Source organism: Poromitra crassiceps, assembly GCF_964638095.1.
Source record: "Poromitra crassiceps genome assembly, chromosome: 12".
In the NCBI taxonomy this organism is placed as follows: domain Eukaryota; kingdom Metazoa; phylum Chordata; class Actinopteri; order Beryciformes; family Melamphaidae; genus Poromitra; species Poromitra crassiceps.
This window is the reverse complement of record NC_139632.1, coordinates 5727219-5735455: the sequence shown is the minus strand read 5'-3', so window position 1 is coordinate 5735455 and position 8237 is coordinate 5727219. Positions and strand designations below refer to the sequence as shown.

General features: G+C 46.5%; 1 pseudogene across 1 annotated transcript; it reads right to left on the bottom strand.

The window, feature by feature from the left end:
- Positions 1-5634: 5634 nt before the first annotated feature.
- On the bottom strand, positions 5635-7716 carry LOC310787003 (mRNA export factor GLE1 pseudogene; annotated as a pseudogene). The gene has a single exon. The product of its transcript is annotated as an mRNA export factor GLE1 pseudogene (transcript).
- Between the last annotated feature and the right edge of the window lie 521 nt (positions 7717-8237).

Here is an 8237-nt window from a genome sequence, read left to right as displayed (position 1 = left end):
CAGTCTGGGTTGAAGTGCAGGGAAAGACATTCACACCATTCCTTGGCTTTGCATATTTTTTTCTTTTATTGCCTATTATTTTACAAACTAAACTTTTGGGGAAAGGGGAGGTGGAGGAAATGACCGTAGATCATAGTCCGTGGTACTGTATCTCCCCAGCCTACCAGCTACCTGGGAAACACCCGTGCTAGTGCTGATTGGTATCCGTAACATAAGGACATGACGCATGCAGGTGTCTACTCCAAAAAAAATGAAGAAGTGAAATGTCTTTAATTCAAATATTCAAAAACTATTTTCCCCCCATTATACGGGAGTAACTATGATAACTTTTCTTTACGGATGAATTCACCTTGTAAAAACAAACGGTTGCAGTGTGAATATGTCCCTCTCTTTCACTCTCTCAGTACAGCGTTGATGCTTGACATCCAGGGACCTGCACATGGATGTTAGCTGTGAAAGCGCTAAGCGGCTAACCAAAGTGAAGCATTGTTTTAACTCCTGCTCCTCGCTCCCTCTGGACAGGCAGGCAGGCAGGAGACAGACAGCTGTGAAATGAACCTCTTAATTATTCATGTGGTCATATGTATATATAATCATATAATATGTATATATTTAAACTGTTGGAGTGGAGACAAGCATCCATTATTCAACGTGCCTGGGCTTTTTATGAGATTTATCATTATTAAGTGAGCCTGCGTGGGCGGTAGAGTGGACACAGGAGGGCCGCTGTGTAATAGTGTGTGTGAATGAGTGTTAAGATCCGTGTGTGTGTGTGTGTGTGTGTGTGTGTGTGTGTGTGTGTGTGTGTGTACACACACACACTGTTTGGAATCATAAATCACCCAAGTTGATCTCAAGAGTGTGTGTGTGTGTGTGTGTGTGTGTGTGTGTGTGTGTGTGTGTGTGTGTGTGTGTGTGTGTGTGCATGTGTGTGTGTATTTAATCACATGTTTCAACTGGTTAATTAATGCAGGGTGTTGCCATTAACATTCAGGCTGTGTGTGTGTTGTGTGCCTGTTTCTATGTGGGTATATATTTGTGCTTGTGCAAGCGTGTGTGTGTGTGTGTGCGTGCGTGTGTGCGTGTGTGTGTGATCTAGTGAATGGAAAAGTAACTAGCGCCTGTGGTGGCGTTGTGCAGAGAGCTGTGTGCAGCAGGGCCGTCACATTACCTACGATAATCACCACAGTCTACTAATCAATACCACGCTTACCATGCTGGTCACACCTCTGTGTGTGTGTGTGTGTGTGTGTGTGTGTGTGTGTGTGTGTGTGTGTGCGTGTGCGTGTGCGTGTGTGCGCGCGTGTGTGTGTGTGTGTGTTTCCAAGTCTGGAGAAATACTAAATCAAGCCTAGTTTGTTGTGTTTCTCTGCTACACACAAATCTCCATTTTCCCTCCCTCCTCGAACAATTGGACATTCCTGGTTTTGCCTTTTGTTCAGCAGTTCAGAGCAATTACAAATTAAAAACCGTGGTAAACATACCCCGGTTTTTAATTTGTGGCTTCCTGTGCTGATAGTAAATTCAATAGCAAGTTATTTAATTAGTGTTAATATGGGAGGGGGCGGGGCTCGGGAAAGCTAGGGATAGGAAGAGAGTGGGTATTCAAGGGATGGGTAGGGGCAGAGATGTATAATAGAAGAGTTGCAACATCTCCATTGACTCCGATGGACCAGTTTTTTTTTTACCTCACAAAAGTTCCCGGAAGTAAGGTTCTGGATTAAGCAGCGCTGTTGAGTTGCAGCAAAATGCACAGTTTGTGATGTACTTTGAAAGGGTCAGACGTTTAAAGAATCAAATTGTATATTATCAGCTTTATTTTAGCATTTGAACGTAGCGTGAGCGCCCTTCCTGGCTGTTCATTAGTTACTGAGTCATGCATTTTTGAACGTCACTCTCTTACTCGATTGCTCTGGGTAGGGGGAGTGGCTAGTTGTATCTGGATGGTTGGAGGGGGCATGGTCAGGAAAGGGGGCAGGACTATATTGGGAAAAGGGCCCATAGCTAGGGATTGGAAGGTCATAGAGCAGTGATACTCAACTTGCGGGCCGCATGTGGCCCGCGATGGAATTGCAATTTTTCTTCTTTTTTTTTTTACAGTGCACCTGAACGCAACATGCAAGATACCCGCTGAATAAGTGTCCAAATGTTCATGCCATTCTGGCCAATACTCCACTTCTGTTATAGCATTTCAGTCTGGAATATGGAATATCTTTCAGTAATCTATGATTTAGCTGCTAAATTGTCAAATACCACCGTCTGCTTGCTACCCAGGCACTTTTGTATGTACTTAACCTAACTAACTTAACCTAACTAACTATCCGGTGTGCACAACATTGTCAGACTAAACTCCGGCTGACACCCCAAAAACCTGCAATCCGCTACAGAAAAATGTATATTGTTTGTTTATTAACTGACCCCTGGCCTCCTATCATTTCACGAAAGTGGCCCCCGGGCAAAGCAAGTTGAGTATCCCTGTTATAGAGAGTCGGGGTTCGAGGGGTGGGTAGGGGGAGTGGCTGGTGTGTGTGTGTGTGTGTGGGTGGGTGGGTGTGTGGGTCAGGGTTCTAGCAGACTGGAGTACTGGCCTTGGTGGAGGTCTGCGCTCTCTGAGGGCACTTCTAGTCTGAGCTACTAGGTCGACTAGGTTAATCTGTGAAGCACTTTGGTTGGCTTCTAGTCGTTGTAAATGTGCTCTATGAATAAAGTTGACTTGACTTGACTAATGCTATACTACTAAGTCAGGTCTAGTAGTAGTATTCCACCTTGTTCTTCTGGTTAAATTGTCTTTAAGGAATGGAGCAGCTGTGCAGCATAAACTGTATCTCCATCATGTGCACCATGAACATCACCACTTTTGTTGCTCTGTAAGTGTTGACTCGGCTGTAAGCATTCGCCTTAAGTGCTGAACCGAGGCCACCTTCACTGAGAAATCCACGGAGGATTTCAGCTACGAATCAATTTAGTCAGCCTTTCGATTGCCGAATCGATCAGTCAATTGATCAGCTCCCCGATCGGATAATCGATTTATCACTGTGTGTGAACCATTGACCTTTTTATAGAGTGATGTGTACAATGAAGGATGAGCTGACACTGGCATTCATTGAGAAACATGTCAGATAGTTTCTCGTGTCCTCAGAGGAACTGTCCGTCTCTCTAAGCTCAGAGTTTCTCTCTCGGCGTCTTCATCTCCTCTGAACATCTCAATTCAATTTCCTACTGAGAATGTCATCAGATTCTAGTTAAATAATGAATCATTCATTCTGTTAAATAAAACCTTTTTGCATTTGGAGACGGTGCAGAGTGTGCGGGAGTTACTTTCTTTTGATTCAGTCGGGTTTTCCCTCCTCCGACGCACCTGTCGTTTTTAGGTGTGCAGAAGCTTTGCTCCTACTGAGAATGTAAAAAAATTACATGAGCATTATTTTAAACACTGATTTAGTCATAGTGAAATTAATGATTTCATATGAATAGTTTCTAAACAACAGATATAGTTATGTACGCCACTCTTGGCTCAGTAGCTCATGTCCCTCGGAGCAGCTGTTAGTTACTCAGTTGCGCTGAATTATTCTGGATCATTTTCTCTCTCCATAATGAATTCAGAGTAATTGGTTCCTCTGAGGAGCACCTGTCAAGCAAATTCAGCTTGGTTATGCTGAGACCTTCAAAAGATTGAATCAACTTTGGTCATATCTATGAGAAGTGTATGGTATGGTGTCACTTGAAATGCCTATGAAGAAGCAGAAGTGATGGCTGATGGATGTGGGCCAGGGTTCTTAAACTTAATAATAATAATAATAATGTCACTGAGGATTTGGAGTAATATTTCCCTGTTTGAGAATTACTAGGGATCTCGCACGCTCGATTCCTAGGCTCGCCCGCTCTGCGGTCTCGCCCGTCCTGCAGCTCGCCAAGCTGGCCCTGCAGCTCGCATTCGCAGCTGCGCGGCCTTGCCCGCAACTTGGCTGCTGTGTGGCCAATGAGACCAGCATCCCTGATGATGTCAGATTCATGACATCACTGATGATGTCATCAGTGGGATTTATGACATCACTGATGATGTCACAGTTGGATTTATGACATCACGGATGATGTCACAGTGGGATTTATGACATCACTGATGATGTCACAGTGGGATGTATGACATCACGGATGATGTCACAGTGGGATTTATGACATCACGGATGATGTCACAGTGGGATTTATGACATCACCCTGATGATGTCACAGTGGGATTTATGACATCACGGATGATGTCACAGTGGGATTTATGACATCACAGTGGGACAGAGAAACAAACAGAGCCCCAGCTCCCATTTATATACTGATGATGATATTGTAGGCTACAGTTCATGTTCCCTTGGTGGGGCCGACATCATTCTGGATATTTCTCTCTATTGTGTTATGTTGGCATCTCCCAAGAATGTAAGCCACTAACAACTAAAGAGCTAAACTAACAGTTTTTTGAGTGGTACACTGTGTAATCATAAAAAGACATGATGGCCGGCATGCACAGACTCTTAAAGGAACACTCCGCCCATTTTCAACCAGCTTTGTATCATTAGAACATCAGTAGTATATCAGAAAACTGTAAACTGTTTTGAAGTCTGTCATTTAATTTGACAGTTATTGAGTGTTAAAGTGTGGACCGGTGACATCACTGGTCCACACTAACTCAAATTAATAACTAATTAACTCAAATCCACTCTCAATAACTGTCAAACTATATGACGGTTTTGAAGTCATTCATCTAGTTTGACAGTTATTGAGAGTTGATTTGAGTTAATGAGTTATTCATTTGAGTTAGTGTGGACCAGTGATGTCACTGGTCCACACTTTCACACTCAATAACTGTCAAATTAAATGACAGACTTCAAAACAGTTTACAGTTTTCTGATATACTACTGATGTTCTAATGATACAAAGCTGGTTGAAAATGGGCAGAGTGTTCCTTTAAGTAATAAAGATGAGTTTAGTTTATTAGTTTATTAAAAGGATCCCCATTCACTGCCGCCAAGATGACCGCTAGTCTTCCTGGGGTCCAAACAATTACACATTACATGACAAACTTGCAAGCAAGAGGAAAATGCAATAAGCACAAAAGAAAATCACTGAAGACTTGAACAAGAATAAAAAGCAATACAAATCAAGACAGACAATAGCAGGTGTCCAAACTCTGTCTCTCTTCCCTCTCTCTCACACACATACACACACACACACACACACACACACACAGCCCAAATGTTATAGGATCAGTACAACTCTCTGTACTTTAGAAAACACATTAAGAGCAAATTCAAAGTGATGTGACCAAGTTGAATGTGTGTGATAGCGTGTATGAGTGCAGATGGGTTCTGAGCTTCTGTTTAAAACAAGCAGATGGAATAAACTCCGCTTGGTAGACAATTCCAAGACCCACTGCAAACACTAGGTGAAAGCTGCAGGCCAGATGGTCTAGTAGAACAAAATGAAATGTGAGTTCACATGAGCGGCTGCTTTACCAGGCTAGAATTCAGTGACAGTTCATCAAAACACAATTCTTCGAATCCACACGGTGCATTTTAAAAACATCAATATAGCGAGGTCAAAAGTCATTTGACAAAGTGCACAATTATGAGTTAAACCAGTAGACCATCAGGACTTCCAGAATTCAGAGCTCAGCTGGCCTTGAGGCGGACTGATGTGTCTGCTGTGGAGTGACGTCTCCACAAACTGTTTGAGCCGGACGACGGAGCCCATCTGCGTGGTGCCGGTCACTGCCTCGATCCTGGGGAAGTATTCCTCTTTTATCAGCAGCATGAGCTTCCAAAACTGACCCTGGTACTGCTTCATCAAGGCGTTACCGCAAACCTCCAGGAAGTCGAACAGCAGCGTCGCCGTGACCTCGGCCAGAGGCTCCATGTTGAGCATCTGAGCCAGCCAGCGCCAGCCGTGGTCCAGACTGTGAGGACCGGGCCCTTGCTTGGATATGTAGGGCCACCTCGCCTGGATGATGGCAGCGTAGAGGCGGATCATTCCCGTCATCCTCTTCAGGAAGATGTCCTGACCTTCCACCCCAGAGTCGTTCACACGGTAACCAAGGCTCCTCTGGTGTTCCTCCACAGGCGTGCCGGCCTTCATGGGAGGGTAGAGCGGCACTGTGTACGGACATTTCTTGTGCAGGTGGGCAAGGATGAGCTCCCCCACCCGCGGGTACAGCGCCCACACGCCGGAGGCCACCACAGCGATGGGGAAGGCGGCTTCATGATGAGACGCCTCCTCTCCTTGTTTCACAAACGTCTCAGCCAGTTTGTAGCTGACAAAGTCTAGGCCCTTGGGATGTTGGGAGGTGGAGACGGACTCCCCCCCCGACACCACCACCCGTCCTCCTGACAGCAGCTTGATGATCTTGTCGAAGATGTCCTGGAGCTTGGAGCCGGAGAAGCTGGAGATCTGATTGACAGGGGTGGTGGCCGCATTCTGAAGCTCCTTCCGCAACTTCTTCGTCTGGATGTCCTTGGTGGTGTTCAGCTCCTCGAAAGACTGCGCACACTGAGCAGCCGCCTCCTGCAGGTCCTTGTACCACTTCAGTGTCATGTCTTCAGCTCTGGTCTGCAGGCCTTCCATCCTGGCCTTCTCCTTGGTGGACAGCGCTGCCTTCTTCTGTGCCTCCTCCTGCTGGGCCTGCTCCTTCTTCTTCTTGGCGGTCTCCTCCTGCATCAGCTGGATCAGGGATCTCATCTCGTGGAGCCCTCGCTCTGCCGCGGTCATGTCCTCCACAGTGGGAAACTCACTCTTGGCTGTGGTTCGCACCACCTCTGACACTTGGGAGCAGAGCTGGTGCCCTCGTGTGACGTAGGTGTGGATGGAGGGCTCCAGCAGCTGGTTGAGCTGTAGGATCTCCTCCTGGATGGTGTTGAGGTTAAGCAGCCGCTGCCGGCCCTCCGTCTGCCGCTGGTGCTCCAGCTCTGCGTCCTGCACATGCTGCTGCTCAGCTTCCATCAGCTGCAGGTTCAGGATCTTCCTTCTGTGTTGATACTCTTCTTTCAGCTTCTCTTGGTGCCCGATGCTCTCTTGTGTTTCTCGGTCCATCATGTCCTTCACACACTGGTGTTCCTGCCGCTGCTTGAACTCCATTAATTCCTCGAAGCGTTTGAGATGTTCTGACTCGCGGCTCGCCACCGATGCGACCAGTTGCTCCAGCAGCTCATGCCGCAGCCTCAGCTCAGTCTTGGCCTTCGCCCGGTGTGTCTCCTCACAGATGCGGATGCAATCGGCTATCTGCGTGGCTCGAGGTGACAGCAGGGAGAAAATGGCAGGCGGAGACGCAGAGCCGGAAACAGGGCTGACACCAGGATCCGGATCAGGATCTCGATCCTTCACATCAGCGCTGACAACCTGCTCATGCTTGGTCTTCAGAGAGGGGATGTCCAGCTGTAAGAAGTAATTTGTCCCATTGATGGAAGGGAAGGAGTTGGTGGAGGACAGTGAGGCAGGGCTGTCCTCACTCAGGCCGCGGCTGGAGCTCAGAGGGAAGCTCTTCTGTAGTGGCTGAACTTGGCTGAGGCGCTTCAGGATGAGACCGGACAGCGGGGAGAGGCCTGGGGCCTCCATGTAACCAGCCAGAATAGCCTCACCCTTTTCCAGCCAGTGTGCATTGTATTTGAGTTTGCCTTTCGTTGATTTTTTTAAGGCTTCCAACGTCTCCCATCGTAGACTGTCAATGTCAACAGGCATGCGACTGCTAAGAGTCAGGCTAGTGGACCCACACACAGACACCGACTGGCTGGAGGTTGAAGCAGGCCAACAGGGAGGCTTGATGTAGAGCTGATTATTATCCACCTGATTTTTGAATGCCCCACTGTAAAAAATAATTCTGGGAACAAGGTCCGGTTTAACGTGACTCATTGTTGCAGCTTGAAATTTCCTTTGTTATACTCCCAGCACCCGAACGACACGGCTGTAGAGCAGAATGGCTCTGCTGTAAAATCCTCATAGACGTTTTTTTTGTCAAGTTAAAACAGTGTAAAAATTACACCGGAAGCGGAAGAAGCACCCATCAGGCATCATGGCAGCTAGAAATAAGGTGGATAATGTTCAATATCATCTGTGACATCATAACAACAGTGACATCATCTGTGACATCATAATGTCAACTGTGACATCATCAATGATGACATCATCATCAATGATGACATCATCATCATTGATGACATCATCATTAATGATGACATCATCATCATGATGACATCATCATC